Genomic DNA, 21,839 nt, shown 5'->3' with positions numbered 1-21,839 from the left:
CTTGTCCCTGTGATAATGACATTGGGGATGTAATTGGTTCTTTAGTTTGCTCAATACTATACATATTTGAATAAATAAATAGGATTTAGCTTTGCTAAATATAGATTGGGATTATGGAGCAGTGCTAGCACTGACTTTATGTATTGCTTCAGCATTTTAGTGAACAAGAACGGCTTTGTTTCACACAAGTGTGCTACTTCTCTCACTGGTGAAAAATATGGGCCAGTAAAAATGTAACTAGTAGGCTGATGAGAGGAATAAAGGGGATGCTGGAAGAAATTGTGGAATTTGAATTACTGTCAAAAGAGTGGATTTTAAGTCATTCTGAACTGCTATTGTAATTCAGCTGCAGTGGCCCTACATGGCTCCTGGTTACAGCTGCCACCACTGCTGGGTCACAGGCACCCGGGTTTTCTGTCTGCTACCTCCTCTGGCTCCAGAGCATACCTTCTCCCCTACCGGCTGTTTTTGTCACTGGGTAGCTGTCGACCCGGGTGCATTAAGCACTCACTGCCTTCTTACTGACATGATACCTGATAAAGTGACAAGGGGAGGCTCCCCTGGCTGGTGGCCATGCTCTTGCCTGTGTTGCTCCTTGGTCACTGGGAGGTGTTCCGTAGGAGTGACAATCTGTGGCACCTCACAGGCACCGCGTTTAAAGTTGTCTCACGGTAGGTGTGTAAACTTTTCACAGAGAAAAAAACAAACAACCATAACAGAAGAATAAGAAAGTTTCACTGTTTGGGGTGGTTTGGGTTATTTTTTCCTAGCCTATATGAAAACAAGCAGCCTGAGCCCAAACAACTGAGTGTTTATATGTGCTGCATATTACAGCTCCATAGTAGCTTGAATGATCTTTCCTTGAAGGAGTCAAGTATTGAAAGCTACTTGTTTTCTGGGGGTATCTAGTCCTGGAAAAGCTTTTCCAATTGCCCTGAACTTGTGCACAGAAAATCTTCCTGATCTCCCTCTGCTGACAGTATGTTAGGCATTGGTCTTAGACATTCAGAAATCTCTGTATGATTAGCACTGTGTGAAGGGAGAGAGCAGAAACTCTGTGGGTATGTTGTTCTACAGGTTCTTCCATGCACAGAAAAATCTTCCTTAAGAGAAGTTCTTCATAGCTGCAACTGAAGGATCATGAGCAAGCAGCTGCAAGGTGACCATTCAGGGGTGGAGGTGTGTGTGACCAAAGCTAGCCCAGTGGTGCAAGCCATGTGAAATGTAGGTAATCCTGGTGTTTGGGCTTTTTGGCTTTACAGTCAGGAAAGTAGACCCTGCCACTCCAGTTGAATGAAGGAAAAAATATTTGTTGTCTGTCTTATGTGGGGTTTGTGTAGTTGTGGGGATTTTTCTTCTTTTTCTTTTCCTCCCGTTAGATTTTCTTTGCCTTGTCACTATTGTTTCTCCTCTGGAACATAAGTATTTGGAGATCAGGCTTACCTGAGCACAGATGCTGACAGTTTTGTTGCAATAAAACTGTGCTAGTGCCCTTGTCATAAATCACAGCCGCTAATTTGGAGACTTAAATTACAACTATGTCTTATGAATTGCCCTGTACAATTAAAGTGCAATATAAATACCTGCCATGGATTTTAATAAGCAGCGTAGTCACAGGACTGCTAACTATCAGCTGGCTGCTGTTGGGATGGTAGATTTTTTTACTGCTATTAAATATAGTGAGCAATATGGCTACTGTCTGTTGTTAGAAGGAACACCAGCATTGCCACCAGCGCCGCTGTTTAGCTGGAAGTGTACCATTGTCTCTCCTGAGGAAGGGGATGTTTATGAGAAAGTAAGGCATACTGTAGACAGTAGAAATACTCTGTCTGTCAGGGGCTGACACCTCCTAGAACAGTCACAATAACAGCAGAGCTCCGTGCTAAATAAACTCTCGGTAAACCAAAGAGAAGTTCTACCTAGAAAATCACGGCCAAGGTCATGTCCTGGCTGCTGAGCTAGCGTACGTAGTGAGTCGGACTCTGGTAATTGGACTTGGTGAAACTCTGAGTCTGGTGCAGTGTCTCACACTATGCTAATGCTTGAACTTCTTGGTATGTGTTTCACTGCAAGTGATGCTGCTGACTGCCCTGTGGGTGGGGGTAGATGGTCAAGGCGGAGGTGTGGGTGAAATAGCAGATACTAGACTTCTGCAATTCATTAAATGGATAAGATGCTAGGGTTTCCAGGCATAGGGCATTGAATTTAACAGTCAGGAATGCATTCGCAGCTAGAAAGATTTGGTGGCAAACCCAAAGTCTGCTATTGGTTAGAAGAGGGGGTCTGCACATTGACCACTTGTGAAAACCAGTACCAAAGATGACAGCTTAGGTTACATCTGCTTAGGACAGACTTGGCCAATGTCACTCTACCTGATTTTTCTAACACATCACCTTTCTAGTGCTTTGGATGAGGAGTCTAAAATTAATACTTCTTGCTACTGGACTTATTCCATGTAGACAGGAATAGAAAGGTTCTGCTAACACTTTCTTTCCACTGAGGCTACACCTCCTACTTAGACTGCACTGTTAAGGTTGTGGCAGACCTCTGATTTTTACTGTGTAACTACTACACTTATATATGAAAAGTGACATTTTTTTAACGCAGCGAAGAACACCTCCAACTGAACAAAAGGGTGTAAGGGGATTGTTTGTAAAGGAAATTGAATACTGGTCTCCAAACCTGTATTTCTGTGAGTTGGTCTCTGGTAGAAACTTGCTTGTTTTATCATAGAATCAGAGAATCATTTAGGTTGGAAAAGACCTTTAAGATCATCAAGTCCAACTGTTAACCCAGGATTCCCAAGTCCCCCACTAAACTGTATCCCTAACTCTGCATCTACGCATTTTTTTAAACAGCTGTAGGGTACTTTCAGGATAGTAGCTCTTTAGTAACAGGCAATCATGTAGTTTTCCTTTCCAGTTGGAAGTTTTCTCTTCATCCTTCTATTTGTGCTCTTTCCTGTAATGTTACATGCCCTTTCTTATCTGAGTTGACTAGAAAACAAAATATTACTTGTTCCCCTGTCACACTGCTGTTGATGTGATACCATCATGCTGTGAGGCATATGTTAAGTACTGTGATGTTTCTTCTTTGGGCCTTGGGGAAGAAACCCACACCAGCTTGGTACTGGGAAGTTCTGCCCAGGCTCAAAATCCTTCTTCCTCCCCCGTGCTTCCATCCTCTCCTTTTTAGTCCCAAGGTTGACTGTTTTCTGTAGAATTACTGATGCCATCCAAGAGATATCTGTATTTCATCGGCTTTAACTGAGTGGCCCAATTACTCATTAGTAGTGGCTTTCTTCATAAAAGACACAAGAATGGGAAGAATTGCCTCCTGTTATTATCAAAAACCAGTGAACAGCATCACTGAAGTACAGAAAGCTGCACCATGTTTGTAATTATGTAGTTTTGATCCTTTTGAAATGTGATTCAAGCAACTTCTTGTTTCTCTTGGATTTTATGCCTTGAATAGAAATAATCTGTTTGTTTGCCATTTGAATAAATCTTTCAAATTTCAGCACTTTGGGGAGGTGTTCACATCATCAGACTCATGCATCTAACACAGATGCTCTGAATTGTTCCATTGACTTCTCACCATTCATTACAAAAAGCATTTAGTCTCCTAAATTGCAAGATGTAACATAGAGGTACATAAACAAAAAGGGTCTAACACTGGAGTTGGTGAAAGTCCCATTCAGAACCGTAAATGGATGCAGCTGAGTATTTAATGGGAAAATAGTCATATTATTAAGGAACAAAAAATAATTCTCTTACTCTTAGAAAGTGGCAGTCTTAAACTGTAGTGGCATATTAGGGGAAAAATACTAAACTACCGTTGTTAATGTCTCATCATTCCTTACACTTCAGAGAAAAGCTGTTGAAAAAACACTTTGGTCAATATGTTGGTAATGTATTTGCATTCTATGCCTTGGATCACGTGTAATGTCTCATTAAAACATATTTAGTTATTTGTCATGAGTGAGCTTTACAAAAGATACACATTAATGATCTGTCTTAATATTGAAATATTTTTGCTTTTTAAAAATCTATGCACCGTATGTAGTGCTATTGAGGCTTTAAGTTTCTGCCTCCCTACTGATTTGATTTATTAGTAACTTTTATCTGAAGGATATAAATAAGGATAGAATTGCTGGAAGCCTTCATCTAAACTGCACATTTCTTTGATACAGGATAATAAAGAAGCAGAATGTTTTCCCATGGTGCTTGCTTATCGAAAGTCCTGTTTAGCTCAGTGGAGATTCATGATATTTATTTTTTTGTTTGTATGGACACAGACACTCCTGCTATTCTACAAGATTCCATGAAAAATTTACAAGTGTTCTTAACTTAAAAAAAAAAAAAAAAAAAAAAAAAGTTGTCACAGCATATCAAATGAAAAGGTTTTCTGCGTCATGGGCCATCATGTGTTATCTACAGTACACTGGTAATGCAAGTATCTCATTTCCCTTGTCAGCTAAGCTACATTAGCTACTTCAGGTATTGTAATCAATGGTATATTGCTTAACTTTCATCTCTCATGCCCTGTAGTTTGTGATAGTTTTCTGCCATGACAATGTGAAATTCTAATTATAAAGATTAAAGCCAGGAGGAATGTGATGTAACTGATAGATGGTTCAGTTTTCCAATGGAATAACTTTATCTGCAGACAGAGTCAAACAAGTGTTTGTGCTGTGCGTAACTTTCCAGAAATGTGAAAAATACTGTTTTTCTTTGAAGTATCAGGTTGTTGGGATGTGCCCTCAGTGATACTTCATAGAACAAGAATGAAGCAAGATGGATATAGAGATGCTCGGATCGCCTGGGGGAGGCAGTAGGCCAGTTCTTACTAGGATCTGACTGGAGAACATCAGACCTGAGCCTGAGAAAATTTCCACCAAAATGATAGTTTTTGGAATTTTGGCTTCTCAGTGGAAGCTTGTTTTTGCAACCAGCTTTACTTTGTCCCATTTCACATATTAGATTTTTCCCATGGTAGAGGAAAAAGAGGGAAAGATTTCTTAGTAATAATTTCCTTGAGCAGCAGCAAAATCTAGAGAAGTTTGAATATTGTCTAACCCAGCGGTGTAAACCTTGGGCAGTAAATGATGCAGGGATAAGGTTGTTGAACAAATGCCAGTGTTTTTCTCCCATGAGATGATATAGCACTGTAATTTTTTAGCTTATTACAAGATTTAAAAAAAAAAAAAAAAAGGAAGGAAAATTACTTCCATTTTCTGATTAGGAAGTTCTGATTGATTGGAGTAAAATTGTGGAGTGGGGGGAAAACCTTCATGTCCTGCTTTTCAGTACCAAGCTGTTGTAGCTCAGGCAGGTATTCTTGACATTGTGTGAGCAATTTGCATAAATGATCTCACTTAAAATGTTAAATCTGGCTCGTTAGCCAGATGCTCAGGGTATAAATAATGAATGAACTTCAGATGCTGTGGTTTGACTACTAACAGGTCAGTAGGACTGGAAGCAGGGCACCAGCTTTTGAATTTGCAGAATTGTAGTTCCCTGTGTGTGTTCATGTTGTATAGGCATGGTAGCTGCAAAATGCTTTGATCTTTCCAGAACCTGTATAAATGTTTTTTGTAGGGAAGTTGTCCAATACCTAGGATGTGTTCATGTATGTTCATGTTAATTTTTTTTCCCTAACATAAATGGATTTGAAGTTCTAATAAATGGTGAAACTGGGTTTGGATGTTGAATTCTGGTGTTTGGCTGAGTCAGACAGCTAAAGTCCCTCTGGCACCTGAGCTAGCATCGTAGCATCACTGCAATTCTGGTAGGTACAGTTGAAGCACTTCCAATTTGGGTATTATGCAACACAGGGCAGCATAATAAACATACCTCAGCTTGGGCCTTGATGGGCATTATCTGCATCCCCAAGGCACTGTGGCAGGCCACCAGAAACAGTCTCAGCTGCTCAGAGGTCTTTTATCAAGCCTGCATGGTTGCTGACTCCAGATTTGTAGCGTGTAAAGTCTGACTGCACCTACTGCTGCATGGTGGTCCCTTTCTGTCATGGAGTAGCTAGAAACATCCACTGAAACAAAATTTAAAACTTTTGAGCCAGAAACAGTTCATTGAAAGGTCTCAAGCTTGACAAGTATTCTCTGATCTAAGCTAGAGATTGTTGGCTTCCCATTTGGATTCCTAGTGGGTTTGTCCTTGAGCAAAGCCAATGCCAAACAGCAAAAGAGTTTTGGTCTGAAACCTTGTAGTTAGGAAGCTCTTTTCGCAACTGCTTGTATGTTAGCAAAGGGAACTCACAATATGAAAGAAAGAATGCTTTTATAATTTGCCAGGAGTAATCTTTGCATCTGAAACTGATTTGGCTTTAGTCTTAGACTGTATGGAATTTATTCCTGCTTCTTGTAAAAGAAAATGGATGTAATAAACATTTACACTGCAACAAGAGTACAACATATGTAGAGATCCACAGCCTCCCTCTTTGCTAGTTGAAAGCTCTTCTGTTGAACTGTACACCTTCTTGCAGCTTGAAGGAATTTGTTTTCTCTAATTCTGCAGTAATGTTAAAAGTTTAATACTGCCAGAGAGATGTCATGTCTGACATGGGTGTCTTGATGATGCTTCAAAATGTCATGTGAACATCTTGATTTGATGCTACCATTTTCAGACTGACAGGTGGAAATGAAAGCTTATTGTCCATTTGGTTTATATTTATCCTGCCTCTGAACTGTCCTATGTTGTCATGTTAACAATCACTGCTGAGCTACCTTTTTCTTGCAGTAAATCTGTGGGACACTGGCCATTATCTGTATTTGTGGTTTCTCTTGCCATATACATCCTTTGCATAGAAAGCCATTCACTGTCCTATTCACTGTATAATATCCTATTCACTATATAATATAAAGTTTTATAGTATTTGAACATTTTTTCACTTTATAGACTTGTCCTTTTTTTATTCACTGTTAGACAGAATTCGGTCATGATACTGGTGACTTACTCTTGCATTTTGTGTGTTCTGATTGGGTTTTGCAGGCAAGCAACACCACATGATCTCTACAATGTTTACAGAGAAGGGGAAAAACCCCACATTTGTGAGGTGAGGGTATCCAGCCTATTGGCACATTAGCCTGTGGCTTATTTTGCTTTTAGGTTGGTCACAGTGCTGCAATAGGTTTCTCTTCAGTGTGATTTTTTTTTTTTTTTTTTTTTTTCAGAGAATCTCTTAAGCTCCCTTAAATGGTGGCAAAATAAGAAGTATTCCTTCCTGGCTGGTTGGTGTGGCTCCTCTGCCTTCTGTGCTTTCATTATCTTGCTTTGCAGTTATTTTACCCAGGGGACCCTAAAGCACCTCCAGTTCTCACATGTGTTTGTGTTGCATGTTTGTGTCAATGATTCTCTGTGGCTGACCACAGGGACAAAGCTGTGAAATCTATCTTTGTGTCTGGCACTGTGCTAATTTTCCACATGAGGAGATGCATCTGGGAATCACAGCACTAAACCATACTGAATTCTAGCTAATCTCTCCTCCTCCTCCTCACCCCTCCCTCCCCAAATACAAGACTCTGTATCCTCAGCTTCATTACTGGCACGTTCACTAGCTACTTAGAGCAGGCAGCTGCAGCTTTGGTGTGCATGGCCTGTGGCTGTGGCAGGACTCTGCCACCCCCTTGCTTGCTCCATGTGCGCTGTCCCCAGAAATTTGCCTTGCTGCAGGCCCTCGAGGCCCTAGAACTGTGTCCGGAGCACTGAGCACCAGCCTGTGGGGTGTTGGGAGGGAGGGGTTGGGTTTGGTTTGATTTGGGCGAGTCATCTTGTTGCAGGGTGGTGGTCATGTTGGAAGTGCTGTTCTCCTCTGCAAAGGTGAAAAAGGGTCCCTGAGTTTGTCAAAGCCGGTGACTTGCGCATCCCTGTGCCATGGCGGTGACAGAGGCAGGCGCTGACGTTTGCTTGTGCAAGTAGATTTTCTGCTCCCTTTTTTCCTGCTCTCTGCTCCTTCTTCTCTCCCACTTAGAGCTGAAGGTATTAGAAAGGTAACCAGCAGACCCAGGGATGTTATCTCTCTTCTGCTCGCTTGGGCAGTGTCCGGTTTTGGCTACCTCAGGAGGAAGCCAGTCAAGTGGCCCAAGGCCACCAAGGAGGTTGGGGTGGAGGTTTCCCCATGGGGACAGGCTGTGGGGCTGGGGCTTGTTCCGCCTGGGGAAGGGATGGCTCTGCGGGGGCAACAGCAGGTGCTGGCACCCGTGGGAGGTGACTGAGGAGTACAGCCGGGCTCTTCGCAGCATGGTGGGGGCATAAAAGGAAACGAACGGGAAAGAATCTTTCGCTGTGAGGATGCAGTGCTGAGGCTGTGAGAGCTGATGAGCGCGGTGGGCCATGTCAGTTCACTTCCCACCATAGTCCTGTTGCTATGTCTTGGTATATTGTGTGCCTCTTCTGGGTGTCACACCACTCCTTTGGGGTGTGCGGTTTGCTACCAGTCACACATCCTTTTCTAAAGGAAAGCTGCCTGCATAGTTGATGCTTCCCCTGGGAGTGTCATACCTGGTGTCCCTGTGGCTTCCTGGCCAGAGCCTAGAAGCAGCTTCTGCTTTCACCTTCTCTTGTGGTTTTGCTTTTCCACAACAGAATTAAAGTGGCTGATCTGCGACTCCTGTTTTCCCCACTTCTATAAATAGAAGCTGATTCTCATTTGCCAGTGGCTTATTTGTTTTTCTAATAAACTTCTTAATAACTTTGAGATTTATGGAAGCTTTTTCTTAAGGAGTCAGGTAAACTTGTGAAGCCCAGCCTAGTGCAAAGAAATGTCACCAGTAATTTCTAGCAACTTCCTCTGGCCTTCTTCCAGGGTATTCAGTGCTTTTCCTGGTGGTATGAATTGCACGAGCAACTCAGTCTTGTTAATGATGACTGGTGTAAATGGAGTTTTACAGTCTTTGGACTTCCGAATGTAATTTGCTGATGCTTTGCTCTCCTTTGTGCAGCAGTCCTGCACTTGATTTGCTCTTTCTCCTCTGGCTAATCTCCTTACAGATGAGACTTGTTTGTTGTGAGCTGAATCTCATTTCATGGCTTAGTTTTTTCTCTCAAATGGACATTGTTTGTGTTCTTCCTGCGTGCTTTCTTCTTGGGTGAGATGGGTGAGGAAGGTCCTGTGCAGGTGGCGTAGCAGGCTGTGTGTGAGCCAGCTACTGGAGTACCCATGGGTGGAGTGCACCATGTCTGAGGCTGTATTTTTGCGCTGTGTCTGCGTGGGCTGGAAACTTGTAAGTACTGCCTTTAGCAGAAGAAAGGTGGTTTCAAAGCTGTTGGATAATTAGGATGGAAATTCTGGATTATATTCTCACTGCAGTGGATATTTCATACGCTGAACATACTGATTCCAGCTTGGGGCTATATGATTTAATCTTAAACAGATTTTGAAAAATACAAATATATGAGTTCTTACTCTCCTTTGCCTCCCATTTTGTATAATTTTTTTATGGTTTTAACAAGTATTATCAGATACCTTTGATTTCAGAGCAAAGCAAATTTTTATTTTGAATTAAAAGTGTAGGAAAATAAGGATTTCTTGCATCTGAACTTTTTTCTTAACAGCCATGGTTAAGCTTCGAAACCATTGCACAGTAATTAGGTTTATTGCAGTGTGCCATGTTGTAGACTTATTTAAATTCCTAACATACGGATCTAATTTTGTATCTTGATGGCAGAGAGAGAAAGAGAGTATGTAAAAAGGTGTTACGCTTTTCATTGCTCTGTTATTGGAAGGTGATGAAATAAAAATCAAACCACTCTAAGTGCAAGGGTAGTGTGCGTTTGGGTAATATTCCTTTTAGCCTCAACTGTTTTATACAGGGCTTTTTTCAACGTTATTGAAAGTGATGCATAGTAATTAAAATGTGATGATTTTTCCCTTCCAAGTAAGCATATACATTCTATCAAAGAGCAATTGGATGATCTTAGGTAAATTAATTTTCTGCATTCAGACATGTTATCTTCTCCCTGATTCATATGTTGCTATAGCAACAATTGACTTCACAAGGCCTGACTCAGCTCCCAAAGAAATATGAAATGCCCTGGTTTATATTTTTCTGCTGTAAGTCATGGAGGTGACTTCAGTAGCAGAAGCTGATCTTTATACCACAATTTTTCTTCTTTTATCTCCAAGATAAAACAGTTTATTTTTCTCAAGTTGAATACATTCTTTCTTCATTGTTTATATTTTTGCAGTATTTTTATTAGTGTGACTAAATGAAAGAGTTCCAGAACGAAAAATACAAGTGTGATTTAGAAGGGCCATTATGCTTTTAAAATCTTTTTTTAATTTTCAGGTATGTATTAACTTCTGTCAGTCTCCAAAACAGGTATCAAATGGCAAAAATTTGGATGCCATTTACAAGTATACAGGTAAAATATAAGTATACAAGATAAATGTCCACATTCACTCCCCCCAAAAAGCAAATAAGTCACAGTCCTGGGGCAAAGAACATGGAAAGTAAAATAAAATAAACAGACATACCCTTGACTAAGGCAATTAAAACATTGTAGTGCATTCTTGGTTTGAAAATGTGTTAAAGGTCATGCAGTGTTGTACTAAAAGCAGAAATTAGGCATCATATATGTATGTGTTCTTTCAGTAATTTGAATATATTTACTGTGGCTTTACAGAACAAGGATTGGACTCTCACTGTTGTCTGAAGGTATCCAATGTATGCTTCTGTGTAAGTCCTGACCTTTAAACGTGAACAAAGTATGATCTCAAGGAAAAACCTTTTGAAAGTCAAGTAAAATCCTGGTCCCACTAAAATCTAATATTTTCATCTGGAATGCATACAATGAAGTGATTTTCTTGCTCTTTATAGGTCTACAGGAAACTGACTGAAATGTTTAAATAGATAACCGAAGATATCACACATTCTGAAAAATTACAAGGTAAAACATGTATAGCTGAGTTTGATGTTTTATTTAACTTGTGCATTAAATTTGCCAGCTTTAAACAGCCACCCCCAATGACCATAGTAAATGAACAGTGAATCACATGACTGAGCCAGATTCTTCATGGACTATAGACTACAGTGATAGGATTTCTGTGGTAAAATGTATTTAACCATCGCGTGATAGAGAACAGGTGGAAATGTACCTCAGTCTTGTAGAACTGTGAGATCTCTGTTGTATCTGTAGGGAAAGTACATGTCAACAATGAAAGAGAGAAATAAATAGTAAAAAAATACTTTGTATAAGCTTTGGGAGCAGAGTACTTGTGGATCATTTTTGTGTAGTCTGATACTTCAGGTATTAGCTGTGCATCAGGCTGTTGGTATGGTATGTAGTGCACAGTCCACAATGGATTTTTAGTGTGATTGGTGTGTAATATTGTACAAAATATATCCATAATGGTATATTACAGTGAGGAAAGCTTCCTTGCGCTATCAGGAGCTTGGATCTTTGCACTGTCAGGAGCTCATCAGTGGGAGAAACATAGTCCTTGTGAACACGAGCTCTCAGATAGTGAGGGACACCGTGGACATCATGTATGGCCTCTGCCCTGTGGGGTTCCCCGGTGAGATCAGTTAGCACAGGGTGGTATTGATGCACATCATTATGCCTTTTGATATGGGGGCATGCCTTGGTGCTCCTTCATACAGCAACCCTATTATTGGGACTACTGTACCAGAAACAGCCAGTGCTGTTACTGATGCTTATAGAAGACAAGCAAGGGGAAGAACACCATCATCTGATCACGTCAGGATCAAATATAAAAGCTCAAACTTGCAATCATGTGCACATATACCTGAACAGCATGTATGTGGTCTGCCTGCATGCTTAGTTTCCAGTTACGTTAATTTGAGCTGAAGCGCATTAGCTTTCTTCTAGTCCGGGACTGTGCGTATTCACATTCTCTCTCAAAAAAAAGTTGCATAGCCTTAAGCTATTCCCATTCAATTATAGATGTCCCTTTGGCTATGGGGATGTTGCTTTGACAGATCAGGTACCATCCCCTGTTCTTGACTGACTTCCTAATTTCTCGCTTTTCTTGGAAAAAGCACTTTTCCCTAGCTTGTGAATGACTTTCAAGTGTTATGGGTCACCATCCACCCACCTTTATTTTATCAACCCATAAATTGACAGGGCTATAAATGGATTTAATAAATGCAGTTTATTGCTGCCTCTTGACTGAGACCAGGCAACGGTAATCAATCGGTTTGGGGTGACAAAATGCAGGATGCTGTAACAAATCACAAAACTAACTGTTCTACATTTGCAGCAAAAGTGCTTCTAATTGTAAAACCAGACTAACTTGAAGTTTATATGTCAGAGTTCATAGAAAATTCCATTGTCTAGTAGGTATTTTAAGTTCCTCTACATCCCTCTGCAGAAGAAAGGCTAAACCTGTAATTTATGTGTACTGTTTATTAGGCAATGACCTTGCATGAAATTTTTGAGCATGTATTTAAGGGTTTCTTTTACAGCTTTTCACCAATTATTAACAGAAATAATTTAATTGAGTTCTAGACTAGATTTTTTTTCCCATTAACTTATCATTATGAACTTATAATGGATGCTCTAATTAGGTAGTGTTTCTAGTGGGAATATTTAACTAAATTAAAATTGGGACAAATATATTCAACACGCTCAGTAACACTAGAGGCCTATTGTGCATCAATAACCTGCCCAGTAAACAAAAGTAAGCAAGGAAATTTGGCTGACATATAGGGTTTGGCTTTTATAAGTTTTTTCTGATATACTGATATTGAGGTAATATGCTGGTTTTTGAATGCTGAAACAGTTCTGTTCTGCTCCCCTCTGTTTTGGAAGAAAATGTTTCAATATTTCCCAATCAAAACTCCCAGAAGTTTTTTGACCATAAAAAGCTGTCATGCTGATGTTTTCTTCTAACCTGTGAAGAAAATGACTATATGAGTATTGGAATTCCCATGAAATGAAAACTTCGAGTGTGGGTCAGGGGTCTTTTTGCTTGGTGTCGTAGCTTTTCAAAAAGGCAGGTGAAGAAGCTTTTTCTTTTTTTTTTTTTTAATTTTAACTGTGCCGTAAGTAATTTTGAAGTCTTTTTTAAAATTCCTAATCTGGGTTTATGTCTATTCTACTTAATGTACTTTGCAACCTTGAGCAGTAAAGATATAGCTGGACTGAAAACAAATTTTTACAAAACTTTTTCTTGGGTCAATATATTGTGACATTCCTAGTATCTCATGCCTATCTGTGACGCTGCGGATGATTAAAAACTTTCTTTACCTACTGTGGAGGCTTCTGCCTCCAGGTAACCTTTGCCTTTTCTATTTACTCCTTATCTCTCATCTACTACAACAAAATAGGATGGGACCATGTGGGCAAGAGCTTAACACACCCATAGGAGGACAAAATTAACAAACTTGAAGATGATGTCAAATTGCAAAGGTATCCAACTGTGGGACAGATACAGCCTCTGCAATAAATTTGCTGGTCTGTACAGCGGCCTTTCTCCTTCAGTGGCCCCCCAGGCTAATGCCAGAGGGTGGGTTTCAGGAGTAAGCAAGTTGTTCTCATCTCTTAAACCTTTCTCCCTGCCACTTTCCTTCCTGTGAGCACTGTGTATGCTTTCTCCTCCTGCTCTCAGCAGGCACATGCTTCCTTTGTGACTGCAGTGCAGCCATCCCATGCAGCAGGGCACGTCCCTTTCTGTGACATCCAGAGAGGTTCCGTATCTCTACCATGGCCAGAAAAGTGCTTCTCCTGCAATAGTGGCATCTTCAGGCTATATGTGCAAGTCCAGTCTGTGTATGAAAATGTATGACAAAATAAGTTTGTTATGGTTTTTTTGGTTTTTTATTTTTATTTATTGACTCTATGGGACACAGTGTAGTCTGCTCTGCTTTGGTGGAGGGATAATTTACTACTCATGATGCATGTGCATAAGGATGGGAAATAATTAACATCACATAGGTAATCTTAATGCTGGAGTTGCATAATTTTTGAGTGCCTAAATTTGCCAAGGCAATAGTCTGTTGAAGTTAACATTTTGTTATTATATATAGAAAGCAATGCATTTACCTTTATAATGATTTACAGAATTGTCATTAGAGAATCAAGAAATGCTCAGGGAGCTGAAGGATTGCTGCCAGAAGTAGCTATTTTGATTGAGAATACAGCTGAAATCATTGCACGTGTTACCTACAGTATAAATTAATCAGCCCAGTAGTGCATACATACTTGGTTACATGTGCACAGTTTCAAAAATATGTCATTGGACAGAATGATGATTTATTTTTTTCTCCAAGAGTATTCTGAATAATTGTATTTCCTTGGATAGTTTCGGTGACAACTTCTCACCCTTGTAAATCTGTGTTGGCTTTGCTGTGTTTTTGCCTAATGGATGCATGCATCAGAAATATTGTTCTGAGATGCTTCTGCTAACCTGTCAAGATTTGATTGCTGTTTCCAATTAGGTGAGATTAACAAACTACAATTTACTCAGTGTTTTCTTACCTAAAAAATCTCAAGTGTGCAAACTGAAAAATATTGAGGGTCTTTTTTGGGGCAGGGAAATATAAAAGCAAGGAAAACAAGGGGAAAAATACTTGCAGTGTCTTGTCTCCATAGGGGTTAGCTTTTTTTTTTTTTTTATGCAAGGTTTGAGGTGTCACCGCATTGATGATTTATTTTCTTCAGCCAGCAATGCCCAGAGGGCCAATCATCATGTGGCAAGGTGCAAAAAGGCATATCACAGAACTGGAATGGACCAAGTCCCTCTCAGGGTGTTATAATAGTCCCATTTGCTTAGCAGTTATGTGTCCATTCATGGTTCATTAATTTTGATGGTGCCTAGCCTTCTAGTTTCTTCTGTCTGCTTCCCCAGAAAAAGAAATGGTTCATTCAGGGTATTATTTTATGAACTGACTGTATATTCAAAGTTTATTGGAACAATTCTGTGCCCCCTCCCCCCCCCCCCCCGCCTTATTTTTAGGGTATTTATAAAGTATGAATTTCCCATCACATTTGTTGTCCTCTGTCTAAAAAGATTTTCTAGTAATAATTTATAGAGGTGTTTTGGTTTTTTTCTTCTGCTGGCATATTTGAAGGGAAAAAAGATGAAGTTTGCATGCAGTAAATGCTGTTCTCAGTAGGACTCATGAATAGGAATAATTAAAAAAACCTAAACTGGTGTTCAATTTCCGTTTAATTACCAGCCACAGGCTTTAGACAGGAAAAAGGACTGTTTAAGCCATCTTTGCTTCTGGCAATGACAGACTTTCTGCTTATTGTACATTTTCTATGGCTTTGTCCAGTTTAATTATAAACCTCTAATTAGTGGCACAAGGTAAGTAAAGTTTTCTAACAATATATGTTTCTCAGTGGGATCTTAAATACATTTGGGAAGTCAATCTGCATAGAAAAAAAATCTATCTCCAGTAGTTATTATTTGCAGTGCCTCATAAATAACATTACATGTGGACCTGGACTCAGGAGAGGAATATTTATGTTTAAGGCTCCGGGAAGTAAAGCTGGAGACCACAGTGGGACAGAGTACGAGGGAAGTAGTGTTTTATGTGTGCCGTTGGTATATTTTTGCCCTCTTGCACATATGTGTGTTGAGTGAAGCTGGTCAGCAGCAAAAGCAGATCTCCTAGAATCCATACAAAGCTAGAAGGTTTTACTGTGGCTGACCAGTGGAGCCCACTGAAGAGTGCAGTGCTGTCATCTTGGAATCGCCCCCCTCTAAACTGGGTCCAAGCTGCATGAGGGTAGTTAAGGCAGTAAATATCCTTGAAACAGAAGTTGCTAGATAGAATGACTCTGTTCTGCCCGATGTCCCAAGGACTGTGTTTGAAGGGTGCCTGCCTGGGATAGTACCTGTGTCCCTGCTGGGAGCCAGCCTGCACCCGCCTGAGGTTCTGGTCTGGGGACCTCGGCTGTGGCAGCCCCGTTCCTGCTGTGGCAGCTCAGCTGGTTGCAGCCAAGGTGACTCCTTGCTGTTGGTCCTTGTTCTGGGGTCTGGGTGACTCCAGAAGCTGGAGAACTGGGGATTAAGAAAGGTCAATGGCAAAACTGATAGCAGGATGCGTGAAAAAAGTATCTTTTCCTTCTCTGAAATGTGAAAAAACCCTCACCAACATATGAAATAAACTCTCGGCCTGTATCTGAGAACAAGTCTTTGATTTCTTTCAACTTGAATTCTTGTTTGTCATAAATCCATGAAAATACATTATCTACACTTATAAGTATGTAACAGCTCAGTGCTGCTAAAAAAAGTGGACTTCTGTAGTGGTTTTTTATTGTATTTTTTCCAAATGGTCTCTCCCCTAGCTTTACTGATTTTTTTTTTTTCCCTTTCTCCCTTTTCTTGCCTGCATAAATGTCTGTCTGCCCTGTGTCCTGCCATTGTATCCACACCCCTCCCCCCACTATCTATTTAAAAAAGCATTGCAAAACTGGATGTTAAAGTAGGTTGAGGATTTTGCCAGTTACAGATTCTAATAATAATAAGGTAGTACTGAGCGTGACCCAGGAGCCACGTTAAAATCAGCTAGAGGGAAAAAAAAAAAAAAAAGTTGTTTTGGTTAAATACAGGCTTAATGTGGGTAGCTAATCATGCTTCTCCTTACTATATGTACTTCAGTTTTACATGGTATTTAGCATTTATGGTAGCTGCGTGAGTCCTGCATTATGTTACTGAACTAACCTGTTCTCGAGTATGTCCAGTCTTCCTAATGTTGCATTACCCACCCCCCCACCCCACCCCCCAAAAAAATCTAGTTATTTTTATTGACTTGATGTTATTTTTTAATCTTGTTTAACAAATACAGTAGGGATAAAAAAGAATCTGGGTGATAAAGAAGGTCTCCTTAGCAGAGGAAGGTCAAAATGTTCCCTCAACACCATACAATGGATACTTTCTAATTTTGCATTAAAGGAGCCAATTTGCCTGAGGGATGGCTGAGCTTGTGGCAAACCTGGTAGGGCTCATGCAAATATCTCTGCCTAGGCTACAGCCTATCTCTTTCTTATGAAAGTTCTTGCAAATTTTGCATGCTCAAGATCTTTTGTTTTCTTTTGTCTAGCTGATGGGTGTTGCTACGATCTTTTAAGAAACATTGAGGTATCTCTTTGTCAACTCCTTCCTCTCTTCTCTGAAAGGCCACCCCCAGAAACTGAGCAGAAACTTCTGTGCTCCACAATGTGTCTGTTAAAATGACTTTGAATTTCGTAGTGGAAGTGTTAAAATGGCTTTCCAAGCAGGTTTGTGAATACACTTGTGTGGACAGAAACAGAAATAAAGGAGGAATTGGCTAAGAATGTGGGCTGAGTGAGCATGCCTGTACAGGTATTGGCGCCTTCCACTGGGGGAAGCAACACAGTCCCTGTGTGCAACAGCTCCAATTTACTGTGCTTTGATTTTTGTTTCTGCCACCATTTCATTAAATCCCAGCAGGGTGGGGGTGGGCAGTGGCCCCCGGAGCCCCCAGCCCAGCCCTGCTGCAGCAGCTCTCCCAGAGCGGGCTGCACAGAGCCGCCTCCAGGCGGGTTGGGATGGCTCCAGAGAAGGAGACCCCACAGCCCCTCGGGGCAGCCTGTCCCACGGCTCCGGCACCCTCACGGCAGAGAAGTTCTTCCCCGTCTTCAGGCGGAGGTTCCCGTGCTGCAGTCGGAGCCTCATGTGCAGATGCGGCCCCACCAGGGCAGAGCAGAGGGGGAGATAACCCCCACCCTCCTCCTAGCGCACCCCGGGGTACCGCTGGCCCCTCGGCCACCAGGGCACGCCGCTGGCCCACGGGCAACTGGCTGCCCACCAGAGCTCCCAGGCCCTTCCCCGCAGAGCCGCCCCCCAGCAGGTCAGCCCCAGCCCGTGCTGGTGCGGGGGGTTGTCCCTCCCCAGGGGCAGGACCCTGCACTTGCCCTTATGGCCCTTCATGGGGTCCCTCTGCGCCCAGCGCTGCCCCTGCCCAGGTCTCGCTGCAGGGCAGCGCAGCCCCGGGGGTACCGGCCACTGGTCCCAGCTCCGCACCATCAGCAAAGCTGCTGAGGGCACACCCAGCCCCCTCCTCCCGGTCACCGGTGGGTAAGTGGAGCAGGACGGGACCCAGCGCTGACCCTGGGGAGCACCGGCATCCCTTCGGGGCCCATGGGTTTGTGGGTGTCAGGTTTGCTCAAGTGATCTCTAACCTGATCCTCCTCGACCAGGGGAAAGCCTGCCTTCCTCCAGATTTTCTCTCACAACATTTTATAATGCCGTGTTCCCCAAAGGAAGGGCAGCCTGAGCTCCTTCTAAGAAAGGTGACTGTTTCAAAGTTTTTGGCCAACATACAAGTCGCTCAAACGAAAAAGGAAACTTTTACATCACTTGCATCTTTTTTCAATGTCATCACAGTCAGTGTAAATACCAGGGAAGAATTTTTTTATGCAGAGGTTTTAGATTGGGCAGATGTAAAGGAATGAGCTTGCCAGAACTCCAGTGTTTCTCTGAATAAAGCTGTATTTTTGTTTGTGATTATAATTTTAGTGATTAAAATGTAATTAGTGACTAAACAGGTAAGAGTGAAACAGAAATCTCAGTGGCATGAGGGGTTTCTGATTCCTGGAAGGGTGTTAATCCCATTTGAGAGTTTGGGGGGAGCAATAGTAATTATCTAATTAATAGGCATCAGGGTCTGCTTTCCATAACTGCTTTTCAGCTGTTATGTTACAGTTATTGGAGGGATGGCTGCACACTGCAAAAACGTCAGGGTAAACTTGCAAGTAGGGCAAGGCACAATTAAAACTGAAAATTGAGACCTGTAACATTAATTAGAAACTCATTAACTACCATTTATGATAATATGCCTTCGTGTCTCTCCTTCCTCCTCCTGTCCCTCCTCCTCTCAAAAAAATAAAAAATCCAGTTTATCACTTCTCGAAGGAAAGTGCAATTATGTTGTGCTTCCATGCAATCTCATAACGGCTTGGGAATTGAAACCCCTGTTTCATTTCACCCTTAAAAATTTTACATGTTCTTGGGTCTGAGACAGTGAGAAAGTGAGATGGTGGGGTCTGGATAGAAGGGAATATTTCAGGAGAGGCTTTGGATAAAGAAGAAAATACTGCGAGTCTCTGTCAATATAATGATTAGATTGGGATTAGATTGTTTTCTCAGTAAGCGTGATTTAAACATAATTAATTTGATTTCAGAAAAGCTGAAAGACGCAGGCAAATATGGCCTCAGAGTATACAACCGGTTGTCTTGAACTTAGTGATAATACACTCTGCAGAAGGTACAAGAAAGTTTGGGTGTTTGCAAGACTTGTGGAAATTTTATTGGGAAATAAAAGAGGGTAGATTTATTACCAGAAACTACAAATCAAAGTAATTTCTAATTCATCCACAGCTGGCATGCATACTACCTATTATTTCCACTAATATGTTCTTTCATTTCATGGGCAACGTGAATATTTAGTAACAAAGAAAGCTTTCAGGATTTCAAGACACTTCATTAACAGCAGTGAAGGTAAATTGAGTAAAAAATCACCTTATTTCTTGTTTTTCATTTAGTTGGCAAAAAGACAAACAAACCACTATTCCTGCTTAGAATGACAACAAGCTTTCCTCCTTTTCTGAATTGTTGATAATTAAGAAAATAAATGTTCTGAGTTCGATCGTGATTTTGTGTGTGTTGCTGTGATTGGGGTTTGAAAATATTTTGACTTCTAAAGAGGTTTTCAAATAAAGGGTGGGTGTTTTTTTTCAAATGGGAGGAAGTCGCACATCTCATTTTGTGTGGGAACTACCTGCTTAGGTTTGTGGCATGTGGTGTGTGTGTGTGGTTTTTTTTTTTTTTCTTTATTTTTTTGTAAGTGAGAAGCATGGTGAGATTTAACAATGCTTTCCATCTGTAGGTGAATCTTTATCAGGCACAGGATATTCTCCTCCCAACATGATCAGTGAGATTAGAAGATTCTTTTCCTGAGTCAAATGGATCTCTTTCTTTGTCTTTTGTTTCTTGGACACTGGCTAAAAAATCCTTCTCAACTCTCAGCACTTCTTCCTCACAATGACAGGCTGTATATTTTTCCAAGAGATTTTTAAGTCAATAAATGCCATACCACTGCAGCTAGATGTTGGGACCATAAAGCTTGCTTGAGGCAGTTGGATGGTGCTTGGGGCACTTTGGCACTCCGTAAAGGGTTTCGATCTCTGTCCAAGAGGCCTGTGTTAGAGTTTGTATGGAGCACAAAGATGATAACGTGACCTTCATGTGGCTGAAGAGAACATGGAGATGATGGCTTTCTTCTCTTGGCTCATGGATGTCTTTGTGCTGCCCCAGTCTAAGCTGGTTTTGGCACTTTGCTATTATGTCTGACATAATTGGAGCTCTCCTCTAACGCGGTGTGGGTAATTGGCTTGCTCCGAGCTGAGAGAATGGCTGGTGAATTATTCTGCTCTGAGATGCTCCCTCTCTCCTGCTGAGAAAATGCAGTGGCCAGAGATCCAGTGTTGGCTCTGTCTCAGCAGAAGCTCTTTAACCATAAGAAAATCTACTTGAGTTGGAGTCTGCTCCAGCTGGCTTTGTGCTTGTCTCAAGCACCATGCACAGTTACTTGAAGGTGCTGGGATGCTACAATGAGCCCCTGATCTGGGCTGTGTGTGGCAGGTGGATTCTGTCAAGAAGCCAGGGGAGACTTTGCATTCTCTTCACGCTGCCTCGCGCCTGAACCTGCACTGGTGTTTGCAGCAGTTTTTTCATCCTGATGAGGAAGGCAGAGCTGGCCGAGCCGGACTGCAGTGTTGTCCCCAGCCACAGCAGGCATGCGTGTTCACGGGGCTGGGGAGGTACCGGGGAGGCCGTCTGCTTGGCAGAAAGGAGTTGCCTTAAGACTAAATCAGTTAGAGGAGTCCAGCCCTTTGTGTCATTATATAAAAGTAACTTAATGCTTGTTTTAGTGTGCGCTCACTGTAAATATGGCTATTAATACACCAGGAGTATAGCACTATTTCTGTTGAAAGCTGCTTTCTCATACATAACTCACCATGCCGCACAGATGTTAGGATTTTTCTGTGTAATCAGATGATCTGATGAGCATTTTAATCTTCCTTAAGGTACTTCAAAGTTGTTGCTTATGTGGCGAAATGTGTTGCTGCATGGTAAGACTGAAGCTGCTGCAGTTCATCTTTATATTCATAATTCAGACTACATGGTGTGTTGCTTAGGTAAACATAACCTTGAAAGCAGGGCCAAACCAGGTCCCCAGAAGATGTATCAAGGCACTAAGTGACACAGCCCTGGTGGTGCGCCGAGGGGTGTTGCCTTCATCTTGTCTGAGTTTGCTAAAGAGGAAAGTCTGACCGATTTGTGTTTGGGGAGGGTTAAGGTGAGGCTTGGTAATGCCTATTCGTATCTATCAAGACTGGGGACACCAGATGCTTTAGGTAGGTTTGGAAATTCCATCTTTGACTCAGAAGAATCTCATTGCTGGACCTTGTAACAGTTGTCTTTCGTAGCTGGAAGTTTGTAGTATTTCATTTAGATGGCAAAGATAGCCATAAATTGTCATTTTTATTAACATGTGATTTGTACAGACGTAAGATATTATAACAATTCAAAGCTCTAATCATCATGATAATGGAGCCTAATTGCTAAGCTCCTTAAAATCTTTAAGACAAAATCTCTGCTAATACCATCTGAAAGCTGACAGCAGTTTATTATTTCTATTTTGATCAAACCCCTATTTTGCAGGGGAGGAAATAGTTGTTCTAATTATGTACTTGAAAAATGACCTTGGGATTGCAGATCCAGGCAGACAATAGGGACGTTATCTTTCTTTTTTTCTTTCCCCCTTCAGTAAGTACAGTGAATTCTCATGTACAATCTAACAGGTGAGTGTGCTCTTATTAAAA

The sequence above is a fragment of the Falco punctatus genome (genome assembly GCF_963210335.1).
Source record: "Falco punctatus genome assembly, chromosome: 12".
Classification (NCBI taxonomy): domain Eukaryota; kingdom Metazoa; phylum Chordata; class Aves; order Falconiformes; family Falconidae; genus Falco; species Falco punctatus.
The sequence above is the reverse complement of the archived record's forward strand: the minus strand, read 5'-3'. Positions refer to the sequence as shown.